Source organism: Stenella coeruleoalba, assembly GCF_951394435.1.
Source record: "Stenella coeruleoalba genome assembly, chromosome: 12".
NCBI classification, from domain to species: Eukaryota; Metazoa; Chordata; class Mammalia; order Artiodactyla; family Delphinidae; genus Stenella; species Stenella coeruleoalba.
In genome coordinates this window covers 35,415,614-35,436,326 of record NC_137158.1, presented here as the reverse complement: position 1 = coordinate 35,436,326, position 20,713 = coordinate 35,415,614, and the positions used below count along the sequence as shown (strand labels likewise).

At 32.6% G+C, this 20,713-nt stretch overlaps 1 long non-coding RNA gene across 1 annotated transcript in view; it reads right to left on the bottom strand.

Moving 5' to 3' along the window:
* Positions 1-894: 894 nt before the first annotated feature.
* LOC307195332 overlaps positions 895-20,713 on the bottom strand; it is a 65,688-nt gene continuing 45,869 nt past the window's right edge. The window contains exon 3 of the long non-coding RNA XR_013830806.1: positions 895-1,626. This is a non-coding gene — a long non-coding RNA (uncharacterized lncRNA). The remainder of the gene's footprint in view (positions 1,627-20,713) is intronic.

Sequence of the window (20,713 nt, the reverse complement as noted above, 5' to 3'; positions counted from 1 at the left end):
TTTTTACTATTTAGGTAAAGTTGAATATTATAAATGGGGTTTATAGCAGTATATAGAATGAGACTTTTCTTTTTAAAGTACAGATTAGAAGGTTGGGTATTAAGCCTAATTAAACTATAATACAAAGCTACAGTAATCAAAACAGAATGGTACTGGCACAAAAACAGACACATAGATCAGTGGAACAGAATAGAGAGCCCAGAAATAAACCCACACACATGATCAATTAATCTACAATAAAGAAGGAAAGTATATACAATGGAGAAAAAGACAATCTCTTCAATAAATGGGGCTGGGAAAACTGGGCAGCTAATTGTAAAAGAATGAAACTCTAACACCATATACAAAAATAAACTCAAAATGGATTTAAACCTAAGTGGAAGACCAGAAATCATAAAACTCCTAGAGGAAAATATAGGCAGAATAAACTGTAACAATATTTTTTTGGATCTGTCCCCAAAAGCAAAGGAAATAAAAGCAAATATAAACAAATGGGACCTAATTAAATTTAAAAGCTTTTGCACAGCAAAGGAAACCATTGATGAAACAAAAAGACAACCTACCGAAAGGGAGAAAAATATTTGCAAATGATATGACTGATAAGATGTTAATATCCAAAATGTATCAACTGCTCATGGAACTCAACATCAAACAAACAAACAACCTGATTAAAAAAGGCACAGAAGACATGAATAGACATTTTTCCAAAGAGGACATGTAGGTGGTCAACAGGCACATAAAAAGATGCTCAACATTAAGGAAATGCAAATCAAAACCACAATGAGATATCACCTCACACCTGTCAGAATGGTTATCATCAAAAAGACCACAAAAAACAAATATTGGTGAGGATGTGGAGGCACAATATAGGGGTAGGGGATTAAGAGGTACAAACTATTATGTATAAAATAAACTAAAAGGATCAATTGTACAGCATGGGATATAGCCAATATTTTATAATAACTAAAATTGGAGTAGAACCTTTAAAAATTGTGAATTACAATATTGTACCCCTGTAACTTATGGAATATTGTACTTCAACTATACTTCAATTAAAAAAGAAAATAAAAAATAGATAAGCCACAAGGATATACTGTATAGCACCGGAATTACAGCCATTATCTTGTAATAACCCATAAAGGTGTATAATCTGCAAAAATACTGAATCACTAAGTTGTACATCTGAAACTAATATGATATGGTAAATCAACTATATCTCAGTAAATAATGAAATCATGAAAAAATGTACAAAGTTTATGTTACATGATTAATTATAAAACTCATTTTTCATACAAAAATTCTATTAAAATAGGGACAGCCCTCAGCAACATATAATAATTAACACCCTGAGGTATTCTTTAGCAATAAGGAATCTCTGTCCTGTCACAATCTGTTTCATAATCTTGGCAATCTCAACCTCTCAGAGTTAGAGACAGGTTTTGTGAAGGAACTCTCTACTCTTGAGACTGGAAGGAAGACAAGTGGATGAGAATAAAAGGCTTCAGTTCGCTACACCTCTCAGGTACTTACTTCTCTGGAGGAGGTGATGTTCACCTCTGGTCGAGACCATGAGGACTGTGGTGGAGCCAGAAACGTCTTTCTGAGGATTTTACCTCTCAGGTCTCCCTATGAAGAAATTAAAATACCTTCAAACGTGAAAGAAATATGTATATTTTGGGAGATCCCCTACCTGCTTTAGATCAAATAGAAACATTCCCTGTTACAATAAAGTAGTCAAGAATTTCTTTCCAAATTTTTTAGATATTTTCCAGATGTGTTATCCAATAAGCCCACATTGTACATATTTAACAGTATGACTTTAAGATTTTTGAATAATCTTCATTATTATATATATATATATATATATATATATATATATATCCTGTGGCTTTAAAAAGTTTGGAAATTGTTATAGCAGAGAACGAGCATTGTTTTGGTTGTTTTATTAAGGGAAGCCTCCAAGCTATTTCTGAAAATTATCTCCACATGTGTAGAGAAACTAGGTTAACTGAAAGAAGGAAAAAATAAAGATTCATAAGAAAATCTTTACTATGGAACTATTACTGTGAAATATACTAACAAAAAAAATCAAACGTAAATTAACTCATCTATCTTTTCTAATGTATAGTTATGTTAGGTCCATTTGATCACATAAACCTATTTTTTTTTTCTGAATAGAAATCTAATGCAATATTACATTCAAATATGCTTTCCTTTCTGAGAACAAATATCATATATTAACGCATATATGTGGAATCTAGAAAAATGGTACAGATGAACCGGTTTGCAAGGCAGAAATGGAGACACAGATGTAGGGAACAAACGTATGGACGCCAAGGGGGGAAAGCTGAGGTGGTGGGGGTGGGATAAATTGGGAGATTGGGATTGACATATATACACTAATATGTATAAAATAGATAACTAATAACAACCCACTGTATAAAAATAAATGAATAAAATAAAATTCAAAAAAAATGCTTTCCTTTCTTGATAATTTTTAATAAACATAAAATAGAAATGAATCCATTGTTTGTGTAGTATAAATATTTTTATGTACGTGCTCATGTTATGTGCTGATCAAAGGCCCATCACATTTAAGTACATGTTCTAGAAAAGCAAATTTCCTTTATGTATAAGAAATATGCAGTGAAAGCATAGAGTCCTAACACAACATTGTTAATCAACTATACACAATATAAAATAAAAATTAAAAAAAGAAATATGCATGCTGTATTTTAAAATTAAATGAATAAAGCAAAAATTAAAATGGATATGATGAGTGACTGTTTTTAAGCATGTTTTCTACAAATTTGCAGATATATAATTTCTATCAGTTTCCCTGTTCTTAAGTTTTAAGCTCATTGATGTTCATCCCTAATGTAGACATTTGTTACTCTTGTATGAAAATTCATACAGTGACTATTTTTCTATCTTAAATTCCATTTAGATTAAAGAAAATACATTACCTTAAGTGAATTTAAGCACAATATCGATTTATTTTTTTACTATGTGATAATCTGAACTCATCCTGTGACATTTACTTTAAAATAAATGGAAGAAAAACTCAGATAAGTAGTTTGCCTTTAAGATACTATGGTATATAACTTCTGAATATGTTTACACCTGATAGCTTAAGAGCATTAGTAAGTTTTGGAAAGCATCTAAAACTTTACATTTAAATATTGTATATATGCATACAATATGTGTGTTATATATATATAAAATATGTATACTAATGTCTACTTTTCAATAAAGCCTGCAAAAACAAGACTCGTGAAGAAGAAACAAAAATAAGTTTTTCAAAATATTTTTCATTAATCTTAGTATCATTAAAAAGGTTTTTGTTTGGTAAAGATTTTTTTTTTTTAATAAATTTATTTGTTTATTTTTGGCTGCGTTGGATCTTTGTTGCTGTGCGCGGGCTTTCTCTAGTTGTGGTGAGTGGGGGCTACTCTTCGTTGCGGTGCGCAGGCTTCTCATTGCGGTGGCTTCTCCTGTTGTGGAGCACAGGCTCTAGAGCACAGCTCAGTAGTTGTGGCTCGCAGGCTTAGTGGCTCCGCGGCATGTGGGATTCTCCCGGACCAGGGCTTGAACCCGCATCCCCTGAATTGGCAGGCGGATTCTAACCACTGAGCCACCAGGGAAGCCCAAGACTTGTTCTTTCCTAACTTTTTTCTTTGAATTTCCTGGGATGATCTGGACCCTGAAATATGATTCTAAATGGGATTCTAATAATAAAATTAATTTTTATTATCATAAAATAGCAATAGAATATTTATCTAAGTTAACTGATATGTTCAAACTTGTCTTTAAGTACCTACACAAATCCAAGCCAATAATAACTGTTCTAAATAAAATTAGCTTTTCTTAATAAAAAGGCTAGAATTAATGGAAGAGTGAAAAAAGCTTTTGTATTTTTGAAATGCATTATTTATCCTTGGTTCAAACATTGCTTTCTGTAAACAGAATCTCTTGAGAGTCAATAATAGAATGAATAATAGTCATTAGTATCAGCCTGCATTTATATGTGCTGACACATTTTTCATGTCACTGGTAATCTGCTAGTATTTTGCAACACAATGAAAACCTATTTGGTTAGAAAATTACAGAAGCATAGAAAAGTAGATTATCATCTTTCTGGGCAGCCTTTATTTATAAGGCAATTCCCTTAGCAGTATTTCTCATTTGATTAGTTTAATGGAGGAGTAGAAGTATAAATATTTAAGTACATTATGAAAACAAGATGGTAGGTAATTATTGGTAAGGCTTTTATTTTTATGATTAACTTCTCCTAAAAGGGAATCATTAACAGAATAATTTTTGAAGGATACAGAGACTCAGGTTAATAGCATGCGGTACTTTCTGCTCTAACAAGAGAAAGCAAATCAAGAGTGTTGCTGTATAAAGAAAAGATACATTTGAAGTCAGTCAAGCTATCTTCCTTTATTAACTGGGAAACTCTGAGAGGAAGGACACAGTGTCTAGTGTATGAAATATGAGCGATTTTGAAACACTGTGGAAATCAGAAACATAGGCATTTTCAAAGGAAGATTAATTAATATTCAAATAACTTACATAGTTGTAACAAACCAGAACTGTTACTGTAGTTGGTATGTATCATCTAATTTGCTCTTCACAATAATCCTATGAACATCTTTGGTCTGTTGGAAGAACTGTGTGAGAAAAGTCTCAGAAAGGTTACAGTTACAGGGAGTTTTCTGAAAGCTAGCCCAGTGTTTTTTTCACTCATGCCAGGAGTAGAACTTCCACACCTTCCACAGAAAGGTGCCAATAGTTTTACTTGGGTACAACTCTAAGAAAAAAAGTTGTAAATGTGAACAGAAGGCAGAATACCTTTTAGCAAATCAGAAGGAACTGGGCTAGGTACCCAGAAATGTCAGGCTTGTTCCCTTAGCCATTTTGGTATATTTTCTACAGACATGGTTCATAGAAACAAAACACTTTTATTGTTTTAAAGATCAGGAAAATGAGATAGCTGTCTTCCTATACCAGTGGAAAAGTACTTTTTAGTCTTTTATTGCATTCGTTTTGCAAAACTCTATAATGTGTTGTATAATTACTCTTTCTTATACAAGTGGGAAAAATAGATAATGTAGATGAAATGTCCAGGCTTTATATTTCATGTAAGTAGTTACAAGTCATCTCAGCAGCTGCAGGATTGGGGGAAAAATAAATAATTGTAACTTTCTGAATTTAGTTTTGACTTTTGTCAAACCTTCAAAAATTCTTTGAAGATCTGGATTTCTCTGATTTTTTTTTTTTTTTTTCCTGCTGTACGCGGGCCTCTCACTGTTGTGGCCTCTCCCGTTGCGGAGCACAGGCTCCGGATGCGCAGGCTCAGCGGCCATGGCTCATGGGCCCAGCCGCTCCGCGGCATGTGGGATCTTCCTGGACTGGGGCACGAACCCGTGTTCCCCGCATCAGCAGGCGGACTCTCAACCACTGCGCCACCAGGGAAGCCCTCTCTGATTTTTGAATTGAATATTTCCACTAATAATTGGCTTTATGGGTGTAGCCAAGATGTAGCTCTCGTTTTGTGGAGCAGGCTCACAACACTGAATACAGGAAGAAAAGCTTCTTAAATGAAGGAATGAGACAATAATGGACATTTGATCTGCTAGTACCTAGAGCAAACAATGAACTGACTAAGCTCTTAAGGAACTTCCAACAAAGCTGCATTAGGGGCATTTGTTCCTACTTTAAAGCATACCTATTTCGAGTGGGAGAGAAAAGAGGAAGACATAATTTGTCAGAGAGCAAGCCCAAAGTAAGGTGAAGCTTTGAAACTACTGGATGGGGAAGACCTTCAAACACAACTAAACATTAATCAAAAAACAATTGAGTATTGATGCATTTCTGTGAGCTTATCTATAAGTCAAACAATGTTACAAAAACTGGAAAAATAAAGATTGTGGGGAAGATGCACAGTAGAAACCAAAAATTCTGGCTTTTAATTTTTACTCAAAAGCACTCTTAAAATAAATTTTCAGTAAAGGAGAATTGTCACAAAGCAGCAAAGTCACAGAAATCTCAAACTACTAAATTCTCATTATATACAGTTTCATAAATTTGTAATATTATTAAGTATGGCAAAACACCACATGGCTTGACAAATGGCTTTTGACATTTATTTAAACATTTAAAAATGTGTTCCTAATATAATATGTCAAGGTGACCACTGTTTATTCAAATTGTGCCATGGAACAATATTTCCCATAATTAAATTATATAGCTGATTAGCATTAGCACAGGTGAGAGGTAATAGAGAAATTTTTGTGACCTGGCCATATTTATGATTCATCTTTTATTTTTAATACAAAATTTCCATGTTTTAAAATGTAATTTAGGGTCATCTTTTATTTTGTTGAATAGGTATTTCCATATGTCCATGTAACAAGATGATCAGAATTCAACAATGATGTAAAATATCATCATTAGAGTAATATGTGAATATGCTGGAATGGAATATACATACAGTATTTTCATATTGCTTTTAAAATGAGTTAAAATGGAACTTTCGTCTCTTTTAATGTTACTGTCACAGTTAAAAGGCAGATATATTTACTTCCATGATAATGCACATATGTAAATATGTGAGAAATGAGTCTAAAATTATGAGTCTAAAATCTTTCTTCATATGTATTTCACAGTCATTTTTTCTTGCCCCTCTCCTTTCTTACTTTTACATTTCATGTAGTTAAGTCTTCTCGGTGCCTTATTTCTTATTTAAATTTGAGCCACCTGTTCTCATATTTGTGACTTTTTCTTTCAGTTTTTTAAAAGTAATGGTATTACACGATATTTTACATACATACATACAATACAGATACATATATATGTATGTATTCTTGGGAAACCACCACTCAACCTAAGAACTAGAATATTACCAACATTGCTGAAACTATCTGTGTGCCTCTCTAATTTCATCCTCCATTCTTCTTCCCACATCTAGTCATAAACACTATCCTGTGTTTTTAATAATTATTCACTTTCATTTATTAAAATATAATTTACCATATTTGTATATGACCAAAACATATAGATTGTGTTGCTGTTTTGAATTTATATAAATGGAATCATGTTGTACACATAATTAGAGACAGCTTTTTCACTCAATATCATGCATATAAGATTGACCCATGTCACTATCTATGCGTTTCTGGTTCATTCATTTTCACCAATATGTAACAGTTCACTTTGTGAATAAATCCAGTTTTATATTTCTACTTTTTTCACATTGGCTATTTAGTTGTTTTCTGTAGTGGATTGAATAGTGTCTCCTCAAAATTCATGTCCACCTGGAACCTCAGAATGTGACCTTATTTGCAAATAGGTTTTTGCAGATGTAACTAATTAAGGATCCTGAGAGAAAATTATCCTGGATTAGGGTGGACCCTGAATCCAAAGACTATCATCCTTATAAGAGGAGAGGGTGCAGAGACAAGAGAAAAAAAGCCAAGTAAATACAGAGGGAGAGAGTTATGCTGTTATAAACCAAGGAATGCCAGGAATGCCTGGAAGGTGCAGAGGATTAGAATCTTTGGAGGAACCTGGCCCTGCCCACACCATAATTTCAGACTTCTGACCTCTGGAACTGAGATGGAAGAAATATCTCTTGTTTTAAGCCCTCATCATATCCTCTATGTCTCTTTATCTCTATTTTGTATCACAACTTTTGAGTCTCTGGTCCTCATCCTGGTAGCACCTTCAGGCGTGTCTTAGATATTTCTAATTCTTTCTTCAGAGGTGTTTCATATGTTAGTGAACCCATTCACTGAGCTGTAAATTTCAATAGTTTCACAGATTGTTTATTTTCCTTCCATGCATTTTTATACTATTCCTTTCCTGACAATTTTTCTTATTCTATTCCACTTTTCTTTTCTTATTCTTATTCCACTTTGAGCTGCAAATCAGAATTAATTTTGCAATAGAAATAACTTTATGAATGACTGTTCATATTCTATGGAGATAGAATAGCTATATAAATTATTTGACCTCCATTTACTAACTATAAATGTTTATCACTTTATTAATTGATATATATAATTAATATATATTATTTATAAAAGTGTACCACATAGGTAAATTAAATAACATTTAAAACAAGCCCAAACTTTTAGCAACCTCTAGAAACTTTGTTTTTTTGCTTTGACAACATTACCTCTTTAAATATAAAAGCGGTAATAATAATATTTCCTTCAGCCTATTAATTATTAATAGGTAATGGCAATTATTTGGAAATAGCATAAGAATTCTGATTTTACTGAAGTTCAGTTCTATTTAGCAAAGTACACATAGAACATACTCTTTTCAACTTGTCAGTACATATTAATGTGCACTTTTGATTTTATGGTGCATAGCAGACATACAACTTTTATCAAAACAGCTATTGTTTTTCAGAGATCTAAAGCATAAGTACTGAGAGGACTATTTGTATCATTGAGGTGAATGCTAAATGGATTTAGATATATTTGTTATTAATATTATTTCTGTTACTAAATATTTTATGTTTGAACTGTTCTCCCAAATGACAAATAGGAAAATATGTATATATAGTTTCCCTTTTTAAAATTTCATCTTAATTGTTGTTATATAGAAGTGGATGACACTAGTGATGGGTTAAAAAGAAAGAACTCCTGTTTCCAAGGTAACCAATCTAAATTAATAGCAGCCATAGAGAGCTTCATGTTCAGAATATAATGTAAAAGGTTCAATCTGCAGTTCAGAAAAGAAAGCCAAAATTGTTATATTTTAAGATTGGTTTGGAAACATTTTTACATTTCAAAAGTTTAGGCCTAGAATTTTAATTTCAATTAGGCAGTAATATTTCTTTCTCAAAACAAAAACTAAAACAAATTTTTTCTGATAAAGTTTCAGATAGAGGCAGAAATGCCACTGGTTTTCCTCAATAATTCCATGATCTACATAACAGAATATGAAATAAACTATAACAATTCTCCAATGAAATATTCTGATGGAGAACTAACCCTAATCATTGTCCTCAAAGTCCATGTAAACTTCTCTTACTCTCATGCAGGTATTTATTCATTCCTTCATTTATTCTATCTATCCATCTATCCATTCATCCACCTATTACACATGCCTGTCTTCTGTTGTCCTTCTACATTTTAAGAAACACAGGTAGTAAAAAGATGGACCTGAGGTTTGCTCACGTGTGTACTCATTCCAGAGTCTGAACTCTTAGCCTCTATGCTATAATGTCTCACAGAAGAGAGTGCAGAAGAGTGAAAGAAAGAATTTACAGAGAAGGCATAAGTGATCCAGTAGACGTAATTTATTAAAGCATTGTTGCAGAGGAAGGCTTTAAAATTTCTGAGCTAGGTAGTATTAACACAAAAGTAAAGGAAAGTTCAGATACATGAAAACAGTGGGCAATTAATGAATGCTGTAGATTGAAATTCTAGTAGTTTCCAAGGGTAATGATGGTCAAAACTAAGTTTACAATTGTAGAGTTTACATTTAATAAATTGCTCTGTGTGGGACATCCCTGGCGGTCCAGTGGGTAAGACTTTGTGCTCCCAATCAGGTGACACAGGTTCAGTCCCTGTTTGGCGAACTAAGACCCCACATGCCACATGGCACAGCCTTAAAAAAAAAAAAAATTGCTCTGTGTGTGTGTGTGTATGTGCGTAACTCAGAGACTTAGTTAATTTTGCACACAAAAGTTCACTCATATAGTGATGGAAGTGTTTTCACAAAAACCTTTTAATATCAAATATCCAAGTCAGTAAGAGCGAGGAACTGATGAAAATAGAGTGCATTAATTTGGATGGAACACATTGAACACATGTTCGTTGAACTTTTCCATTAGTTTCTGCTACTACCTATTTGTAGGGAATGAGAGTGAGAAGGGATGAATATTAAATAATTAATGCCTTGATCAGGTATAACTAGCTAGATACAGTCCTGTCCTGAAATCCACATGAATGTCACAAAGTGGACCACTTCGGCTGGGTTAATAGGTGATATCAAGAGAAATATTGATAAGAGAAACAAAGTACTTAGATCCTAAGCCTAAAGAGGACAAGAGAGTTCTTCCTGTATATTAAACCATGGTTAGCAAAACTTTGGAGACAGGAGAATATTTTTTCCTGTATATCATGTTATGAAGAGTTGAGCTTCTCCCTGAAAGGTTATTGATTTATGAGGAAATAAAAGAAATTTTTAATCTAGAGGCCAAATCCTCCTTAGAGTACTGACAGCAGAATCCATTGTATAAGACTGTCCTAAAATAAGATCCAAAGACTTCTGAATTCTCATGACTGGAGTACATGTGAAGCACATTTATACCAAATTTCTCTCTATTGTAAATAGGATTAGGCAGGAAAGAAAAAATCATTATTTTAGTGTCATGGGGGTTTTATTCATCTTTATGTGCTTAGAGAGTGATAGGCATAAAATGATTATCTACTAAATTCCTGAGACAGTTAAATAATATTTAGAAATCATCATCTTGTTCAAATCCACATAACTATTCAAGCTATAAATCAATATACTCTGAACTATAAGAGATGCAAAGTAGTTTAAGACTTGATTTTTGCCTTCATGAGAATTAGGAAACCTTGTAAGTGCAGTGCTAAACTACAAATCTTACATTAGAACTTATGGTTCAATTTATGAAATTTTTATTCAATATTCTCAATTTTAAAAATTCCTGGCCCCTGGCTGATGGATTTCAACTTTGTGGCAAAGTTAGGTAGTTCATTCTATATTTTTAATATTTCTGACTGGCAGAGATTTCTTAGTAAAATTCTGTTAGAATCGGTCAATTCTTCAAGTTTCCTCTGGCAGTCTTCCTCTAAATATCATCCACTCTTTCATCTGCATTTTAAAGCTTTCTCTTTCTGTTTGTTCCTTATTTTCTACATACAGATATGCCTGAAACTATAGTTAAAGTACATTTCCCTCTAGGAATTTTTCTGTCTCACCTTTTCATAGCAAAAGTAGCCTAAATAGCTCTATGTTTTCTTAAGAGTATGAATGTGTTTTTACCCACACATGTAAGGCTCTGTGCTAACCACTAAAAGATGTGCAAAGAGAATTAAAAAGAATTTAGAGAAACAAGTTGAATATAAATACATTGATAATTAATAATACAAGGCAGTAAGATGGGTCAACTATATTATAGAAATCTATGTTATATATATTTAGAGGAGATAGACATAAGTTTGCATTAGTGAATCAGAAGGTTTTATATAAGCTATACAGCTTAAGCAGATTAATCTTAAAGGCAGAGTAGAAATTTAATGGAGAAGAAACGTACAACAAAACTGTATGTATGTGAGAGGGAAACAATTTGGTAGTGTGGAGCACTACAAGGGTTAGTTCAAGTTGAAAACTTAATAATAATGAAATAGAAGAGATATTATTTTGGAGATATATGTTATTTTTGAAATCATAAAAATGACTTTTGTATGCCTTACCCAAGTTTTTGGTCAGCTTTAAATTGGCTAGTTATCATATCCTAAACACAAAAGATCAATTTTAAAATAATCATGACAATTCTTATTCCTATTCCATCACATTTCATATTTTTCCCTTTTCTGACACTTACAGAGAACTATACATGTTATTTCTTTCTCCTACTGCATATATTACAGTGGTGAAGTAATTGAAATGAGTTCAGGTAGATACTACATACAATGTATTTCAATTATTAATTAATCAAATTTGATCCTATAATAATACAGAAGAATATTTGACAATGCAAATGTGTGACGAACCATAAACATCCAGCTGAAAATTTTGACTTCTAAAAATTTACTTTTAATATTTCTGAAATAATATAATTATGCAATGTAATTAAGATACAGATTTCATTTTAATTTCTAATGAAATATGTATGCAATGTTATTATGAATATCCTGTAACTATTTTAAAGCTAATTATACCATTTATTATTCAATGATATGTTAATTCTTAATAGACTAGATACTCAAATGGAAAAAACATTTTTTTTTCTTTTTTTTTTGCGGTACGTGGGCCTCTCACTGTTGTAGCCTCTCCCGTTGCGGAGCACAGGCTCCGGATGCGCAGGCTCAGCGGCCATGGCTCACGGGCCTAGCCGCTCCGCGACATATGGGATCTTCCCAGACCGGGGCACGAACCCGAGTCCCCTGCATTGGCAGGTGGACTCTCAACCACTGTGCCACCAGGGAAGCCTCAAATGGAAAAATATTTTTGATAAAAAAGACATTGTGAAAATTGCCAAAATTCAACATGAACATGGTTGCCTCTAGGGAATAGAGCTTTTGAGGGGGAGGGAAGGGAGATGACCAGTGAGTATCAAGCAAGATATATTTAAAATATGAGGGTTAATAATAATAAATTTTATTAACAAATATATTTTAAATCTATGAATGATGTATGAATCAATTCTACCAAATATTGGTTGATGTTAGGCATTTAAAATTTTTTTGTTGTTTCATAATAAAATAAATTTTATTTTATAAATAAAATTTTAAATAATTTTTAAAAATAAAAATTTTTAAATTTAAAAATAAATTTTGAAAAATTGACAACAATGTGTGCTGACAAGGATGTGAAAATGGAACTCTCATACATTACTGGCAGCAGTGTAAACTTTGAAGAATCATTTAGCTGGTTTCTATAACACTAATTGTACACTTACAATATGATTTAGCAACTCTACTCCTAGGTATTTTAAAAAAGGAAATAACAATGTATGTCCCCACAAAGTCTTGGACAGGAAAGTTCTTAACCTCCTAATTTATAAAAGCCCCAAACTAGAAACAACCCAAATTCCCATTAACAGGTGAATGAAAAAACAAATTATGACACATCCATTCAATGGAATCCTACTCAGCAATAAAAATAAACTACTAACATAGACAAACAGATGAATGAATTTCAAAAACATTATATTGAGAAAAAGGAGTTCCACTGTATGGAGGTAGGGGAGGAAGGCTCCGATTGATTGTTAGAGGCACAGTCATTCAATTGTGGGAACATTCTGGGTGATGAAAATATCCTACATCCTGTCTTGGTTGGTAGCTACATAGCCTATACAGTTACCAAATCTCACAAAAGTGAAAGAAAGTTCTGTGCATTTAATGTTATATAAATTATACCTCAATTAACGCCTATAAGAAAAAGCTTCTTTAAAAAAAAATTTTATTGAAATATAGTTGATTTACAATGTTGTGTTAGTTTCTTGTGTATAGCAAAGTGATTAAGTTATATATATATTATATATATTCTTTTTCATATTATTTTCCATTATGGTTTTTTATAGGATATTGAATATAGGTCCATGTGTGATACAACAGGAATTTGTTGTTTATAAAAAGCTTCTAAATGGAACTTTTTAATCAAGTTTCAAACAAAATATAAAATGTTCATTTCTGTATATTTAAGTAAGTTTTCAGATTAAACATATATCTTAAAATTGCTTGTAGAGCAATTTTTTCTAAAAATGCAAAATGTTAAATATTAAAAAATATCATATTTTGGTTATGATATATGCTTTAAACAAGACCAATAAACTCCAGTATAAAATTAAAAGGAAAATACTGAAATACAGAGCTCTGATTTTAATTTTTCACTTGTCTGTTATATTTGATATGTATAATAGTGAAATTATAACTTTGTTCTATCATTTTTCTCTTTACCAAAAAGTATTTAGTACTTCAGTCTACGATCAAAAAATGTTTGCCATTAAGTGGATTTCATTTACTGGAAATGTCACTACTGCTGAAAATATCAACTTTGATGTAATATAAATAATATTTGAATAAAAATGAATAAATCAAACACATATAAAAATGTGAACGGCTATAGTTGCCCAATTTAGCTGACTTCTAAAAGAAAGTCATCTTTGGTCAAAAAAAAAAAAAAATCAGCCCTCTAGGATTGAGATACTAGTGTATCATTTATTATTCATAAAGTAGATCCAAAATAAAAATTGTATTGAATTTTAGCATATAGAAAGTCAGGGAGACTACAGAAAGAGAAGCTTGACTTTCCAAGTAGGGGATTAAGACATAGAAGGATCCTAGGTGACCCTTGACTGATCTTTGGTCAAACATGATATTTATAAAATTTATGATTACTTCTTCTAACATGGAAAATAAATGGAATTAGCAAATTAAATCTGCTGCCTTTTGTTCTTATGTAAATCAAATTAAGATCCTTTCAAAGTACATAAATTGTATATACTGCAATGAGAAAATGAACATCATGTTTGCCATATTCTTCTGAGAAATCTTTTGATTTAAAAAATTGAGCTTACTTTCAGTTTCTCTTTCTCTTAATAGAAGAAGTGTCTCTTGAAATGTCTCAATGAAATAATAAAGATTTAATTGGATTTTACTACAGATCACCATTTTTTTCCCACAGAAGATAATAAATGCAGTCACAACACTTATCTCCCACAAAGTCATAAAGCTTGGCAGTAATTGTTCATCAAATCTCCTTCTATTTTACCGTCATCCTTCTCCCAGGAGAACAAGTTAGTCATGCAGTATCAGTAAGCCTTGGGCTTTCAATGGTGACTGTTAATAATAGTACTCAACGGTGCTTAGTTTGTGTTTGGTAATAAGCCCCTTACAAATATTAACTAATTTATTTTTCCAACGTTTCTAGGTGTAAACTATTATTATCACAGATGTTGCATGACCTACCCAAGGTCATCTGGTTAGTAAGTGATGGATCCAGGCTGATGGCTTCCAGGCTTCACATTCAGTCTCTATACCTACTCCACTGTGTGGTAGAAGGAAAGCAGTGCATGTAATAAGTGAATGTGACTGGACATTAACTTGATAAAGAGTTATGGAATAATAAAATAATTTTCATTATACACTGTTCTTACTGTTGTATACATTTAATCTCACGGTTTTAAAATATAATCAGGTAGGTTTGACCCAGAGCAGGAGTCATCACTGATTCAGATAAAGTTCTAAAATATATCCCCTGTTGTTTCAAACGCTCTCTCACTTTTTTACTATTTCTCTGGACACCCCATTATTGGGCTCACTTTCCCTCGCTCCACGCTATCCATTCTTGCTATTTGGGGTCCCTGTGGTTGAACGTGGTTAAGAAAGTTTTAACTTTTCTAGCATTGATGTTGATACTTATTTATGTTCAAGTTTTGAAGAACTTCCTTCAAGAAGCAGTCCTGGGCTTCCCTGGTGGCGCAGTGGTTGAGAGTCTGCCTGCCGATGCAGGGGACGCGGGTTCGTGCCCCGGTCCGGGAAGATCCCACATGCCACGGAGCAGCTGGGCCCGTGAGCCATGGCCGCTGAGCCTGCGCGTCCGGAGCCTGTGCTCCGCAACGGGAGAGGCCACAGCAGTGAGAGGCCTGCATACCGCAAAAAAAAAAAAAAAAAAAAAAAGAATCAGTCCTCTAGTTTATAAGCACCCAGAGGAAAAGTGCTATCATCTGGTTTTGAATGTTTTCTCTAGCACCTAGCATAGTACTTAGTACATAATAGGTCCTCAATAAATGATGTAATATGAATCTAGATATGACTGTATGAATCAATTAGTTATATAGTGTGCTCAGCTTAGACTGAATGTTTTAATCATAGTAACTGACTGATACCAATTAGCTGATTTTTTGTCATCTTAAAAATCAATGAACTATTTCCTCAAGAAATATTTGTTTGCAGTCATACTCATCTGCCAATTTTCTGCTATTCCACATGTCATGAAAAAATTTCCCAGAACTTACCCCCACTGTATTGATAAACTAATAACTAGGAAAACTGGGAATAAGGTTCATATTTAGAAATCATTTCATGCATTTTTTGTTAAAAACAGATTTATTGAGATATGCTTGATTATAACAAACTATGAATATTTAAAATGTACAGTTTGATAAATATTTATACATGCACACTTCATGAAAGGACTCCCACAATAAAGATTGTGCAAGGTTTTTTGACAGTTTATAAAAATGTTAATGGATACCTGTCACAATTCTGTATCCCACTGGACAGCACTGCTAAATATTCTACCGTTAGGCCGTGTACATGGACTCCTCCTCTTCCTTACCTGCATTAAAGTCATTTCCTATCTCTGACAAATGTGTGTGTGTGTGTGTGTGTGTGTGTGTGTGTGTGTGTGTGTGTATAAAATATTAAAAGGGGAGTAAGGCTAAATAGCACATACATCTATACCATACTTCAAAAGTTTGGTCAAGCATAAATTTTTCCTTTAAAATTGTTGTTAAATTTTAACCTAATAATATCACATTGGTTTGTAATCTATATTAACTAATTTAATTATTGAATTTTTTATCTGCTTGGCTGATATATGTAGAACCTCTAATGCTGGTAATTTTTTTTGTCCATTTTGGAATGTTTTAAAGTTTGGGTTTCAGAAAGAAATTCTCTCTCTTCACTGAGGGCCAATTAGGACACAATTTAACACCTCTTTTATTCAAAAGTAAAACATTTCAGAAAACTTTCTTCAAAAAATGATATGTATATGCCATCATATTCTGGCCCTTTCTTTACATTAAATCATTAGTCAGATGCAAAAAACCTCCACGGCACAATGAAAACAAGAGAAAATAATCACAGCATTTGACTAATTTCTATGCAACTTAAACAACTTTATTAGAACAATTTTCTTGATCTGTATGTCAAAAACAGTAAATAAAAGAATAATGAGTGTACTTTAAAAGATAGAGTATGGAATTTAACATGTATCTTTTATCTATTACTCCAATAACAAATTTTAATGTATTAGCTATTCCCTGAAGGGGAGATAAATTTAATGTGATTAAATCATAATGGGCAAAACTTTAAAAATATATTTTAAGCAGAAGCTGACTCTCCATAGAAAATTTCCAAATGCATTCGATGTAGCTATAACACAAAAAACATTCTACTTATGTATCTGTGTCCTGGCTTAAACTGCTTTTCACCTATCTTCTTTGCTGGCCTCCCTATTGTTATTGCCAACACAGAAAAATAAAACAGGAGTTTTAGTTTTGATGATTCTTCTGTTTCTTATTCTCAGCATATTATTCTAATCCTTTCTTTGTAATTTTATTATTATTTTCTGAAGCCAATTGTGATAGAAGACATAGCATTTTGGATTCAGGTAGGGAAAAGATTAATGGGAACAGAGAGAAAGCTTTCATGTGGATAATCTGAGAGGATGGGATTATGGGAAGAGGAAACAAAGACAGGGCAACTAAATGTGATTGTAACAGTCATATTTAAAATCATCCTGATTACTACAGTGTATTTGAACCAGAGCAAAGATTTGTATTTGTTCAACGTATTTATCAGAAATAGCTTTGAGGAAGTTTGTTTATCCAAGCTAGCATCTAAAAGTTTTGCTTCATTTAAATAGATTAGGATAATAAAAAAGAATTAAATTTAAGAGAGAAATTACACAGGGCTTTTAGAGAGTTGTATTTGAGCATAAACTGTGTATGAATTAAATAAGTAAGGGTCTTACTTTTAATATGGGAAGGACTCCAGAGGGTTTCTCTAGGTGTATGATGTCAAGCAACTCTGAACTAAACTAATTAGATGAAAATATTTTTCAAATGAATACTTTTACACCTTTATATGTAAATCAATTTTATTCTTACTGTATGAGTATGCCCTGCATTCATTACAGGTTACCTAAACCAAGATGAAACTGGAAAACATGTAGTTAGCTATGAATATGATAGAAGGGATTTACAAGGAGTTTAAATGAATGTGGGTTACTAATAAAGAGAAGTGATGCGGTTGTTTGATATTATGCTAACAACTGCAGCAAAAATGATAACAGAAATAAAAATACTAATTAATATTTATGAATTACTATGTGCCAAAAATTTCCTGTTTCATGTGCATTAACTCTTGTTTTTTCCAGTTTTATTGCGATATAACTAACATATAAAAATGTGTCTGTTTAAAGTGTACAACATAATTTCACATATGTATATATTGTGAAATGATTACCACAATAAGTTTAGTTAACATCCATCACCTCACATAGTTACAAATTGTGTGTGTGTAACGAGAATTTTTAAGATCTACTCTCTAAGCTTTCAAATATACATTATTGTAAACAGTAATCACCATATTGTACATTACATTCACAGAAATTATTCATCTTATAACTGGAAGTTCACACCTTTTACCACCTTTACCCATTTTCCCCACTTCCTACCCCCACCTCTGGCAACTACCAATTTTTTCTGTTTCTATGAGGGTTTTTTTTTTTTAAGAATTCCTATAGAAGTGAGATCTTACAGTATTTGTCTTTCTCTGTCTGATGTACTTCACTTAGCATAATGCTCTCAAGGTACATCCATATTATCACAATGGCAGGCTTTTCTTCTTCTTTTTAATGTAATATTCCATTGTACATATATATCTATACATTTTCTTTATCCATTCTTCTGTTGATGGACATTTAGTTTGTTTCTATGTCTTGGCTACTGTAAAAAATGCTGCAATGGACCTAGGAGTGCAAATATTTCTTCCACATAGTGATTTTGTTTCCTTTGGATGTATACCCAGCAGTAGAATTGCAAGATCATAGGGTAGGTACGTTTTAAAGTTTCTGAGGAATATTTATATTGTTTTCTGTAGTGGCTGCACCAATTTACATTCCCACCAACAGTGCACAGGGGTTCCCCTTTCTACATCCTTGCCAATACTTGTTATTTCTTGTCTTTTTGATAATAGCCATTCTAACAGGTGTGAGGTGATAGTTCATTGTGGTTTTAGTTTTCATTTCCCTGATGATTAGTGATGTTGAGCATCTTTCCACCTACTTGTAGGCCATCTGTGTGTTTTCTTTGGAAAAATGTCTGTTCAGCTCCCCTGCCCATTTTTTCATAATTTTTTTTTTTACTTTTGGGATGTATGAGTTCTTTATATTTTTGCATATTAACATTGATCAGATATATGATTTGCAACTATTTTCTCCCATTCTGTAGCTTGCCTTTGCATTTTGTTGATGGTTTCCATTGCTGTGTGAAACTCTTTTGCTTGATGTAGTCCCACTTATTTATTTTTGCTTTTGTTGCCTTGCTTTTGGTGTCAAATCCCCAAAATATATATATATTTTTTCAAAACCAGTTTCAAGGAGCTTACCCCCATATGTTTTCTTCTAGGAGTTTTATTGTTTCAGGTCTTACTGTCAAGTCTTTAATCCTTTTTGAGTCAGTTTTTGTGTATGATGTAAGATATGGGTCCAGTTTCCTTCTTTTGAATGTAACTGTCCAGTTTTCTCAACATAGTATTATTCAACATGGTATTCAAGTATTCAACATAGTGTTGAAGATACTGTCCTTTTCCCATTGTTCATTCTTAGCTATTTTAGAGGATACAGCTCTCTTTTTAATCCTCACAATAATCTAAAACATAGTGTTACTTTCACCCCCATATGAAAGATGAAGAAACACAGGTAGAGATGTTAATTAACTTGCTTAAGATCTTAACAATGGTTAGGAAATAATGGAGCAAGGTTTAAGCCCAAGAAGTCTGGCTCCAGAGTCTCACTCTTAATAACTATGATACCTCAGTCCCCATTCCTTAGATCCATAATTTCTTTATGAAGTTTTCTTGCTTTTTTTTTATTAAGCAGACTTTTCTGCTGTCTTGTTTTCTTTTATGAACAAATACTCCTTTCTCTTCCTCATATTCATGAAAGTCACAAAACCATACGGCTTTCAACATACTTTGTGGTAGTGTCTTCCAATGCAAGCTGTCACCTTCTCTCTATGATTAAATCCATCCCACCACTTCAGACTTGTACCTCAATACTTTCCTCTAAACATATGACACTCTAGTGTTTGGAACATTCTGGACTACTTTGTGTTCCAAACAGTGGGCAAATGTGACTACCCACTACTCAAAACCTGTGTTCATAATATTCTTCCAATCTATCATGTGTTTCATTTCTCTTTTACCAAAACATAACTTACTACTTAGCACAAATGCCATTCCCTCTGAATATTATTTTTTCTAAATAACTGTGTCAGATTTAGTTGTTTCTTTTCCTATTCCAGCCTATCATCTTGTCTATATCCTTATGATTGCACTTGTTTTATTTTCCTTTTATCACAATTTGATTTTTAAATCTCTAAGTCCATAAGGAATCAAATATCTTTGGAGTGTTAACTTTTTAGCCATCGAACAAATTTAACATAACTAATGACAAAATTGTACACTCACTCAGGCATAAGGTTGATTTTTGCATCACTGCTTATAATGGCAAAATTTGTAAAGTGTCCAGTCATCAAAAGGGGAATGGTTAATTTGATTAGTCTATAGTCATACTCTAGAATAATATCAGTTTTTAAATATAATGAATTAAATTTATGCATAGTGAAAACAGAAAATCCTACAACATTTATTATTAAAAAGAAATAAAACTAATAAAAGACAAGCACTCTGATCTGATTTTCCTGGTTTTTAAGACAAGACTAAAACAAAGAAATAATGTTTGTGTATATCTGGTATGCTAAACAGAATAAAACCTCTGAAAGATGATCACACGTTAATCCCTAGAATTTGCGGCTATGCTATTACCTTGCATAGCAAAAGAGAATTAAGGTTGCAGATGCAATTAAGGTTGCTCATCAGCTGAGTCTGAGATGGAGAGAGTATGCTGGAGAGAGAGTATGGAGAGTATCTAGGTGGGTCCAGTCTAATCATTTGACTCCTTAAAATTGTTAAAAGAAGAAACATCT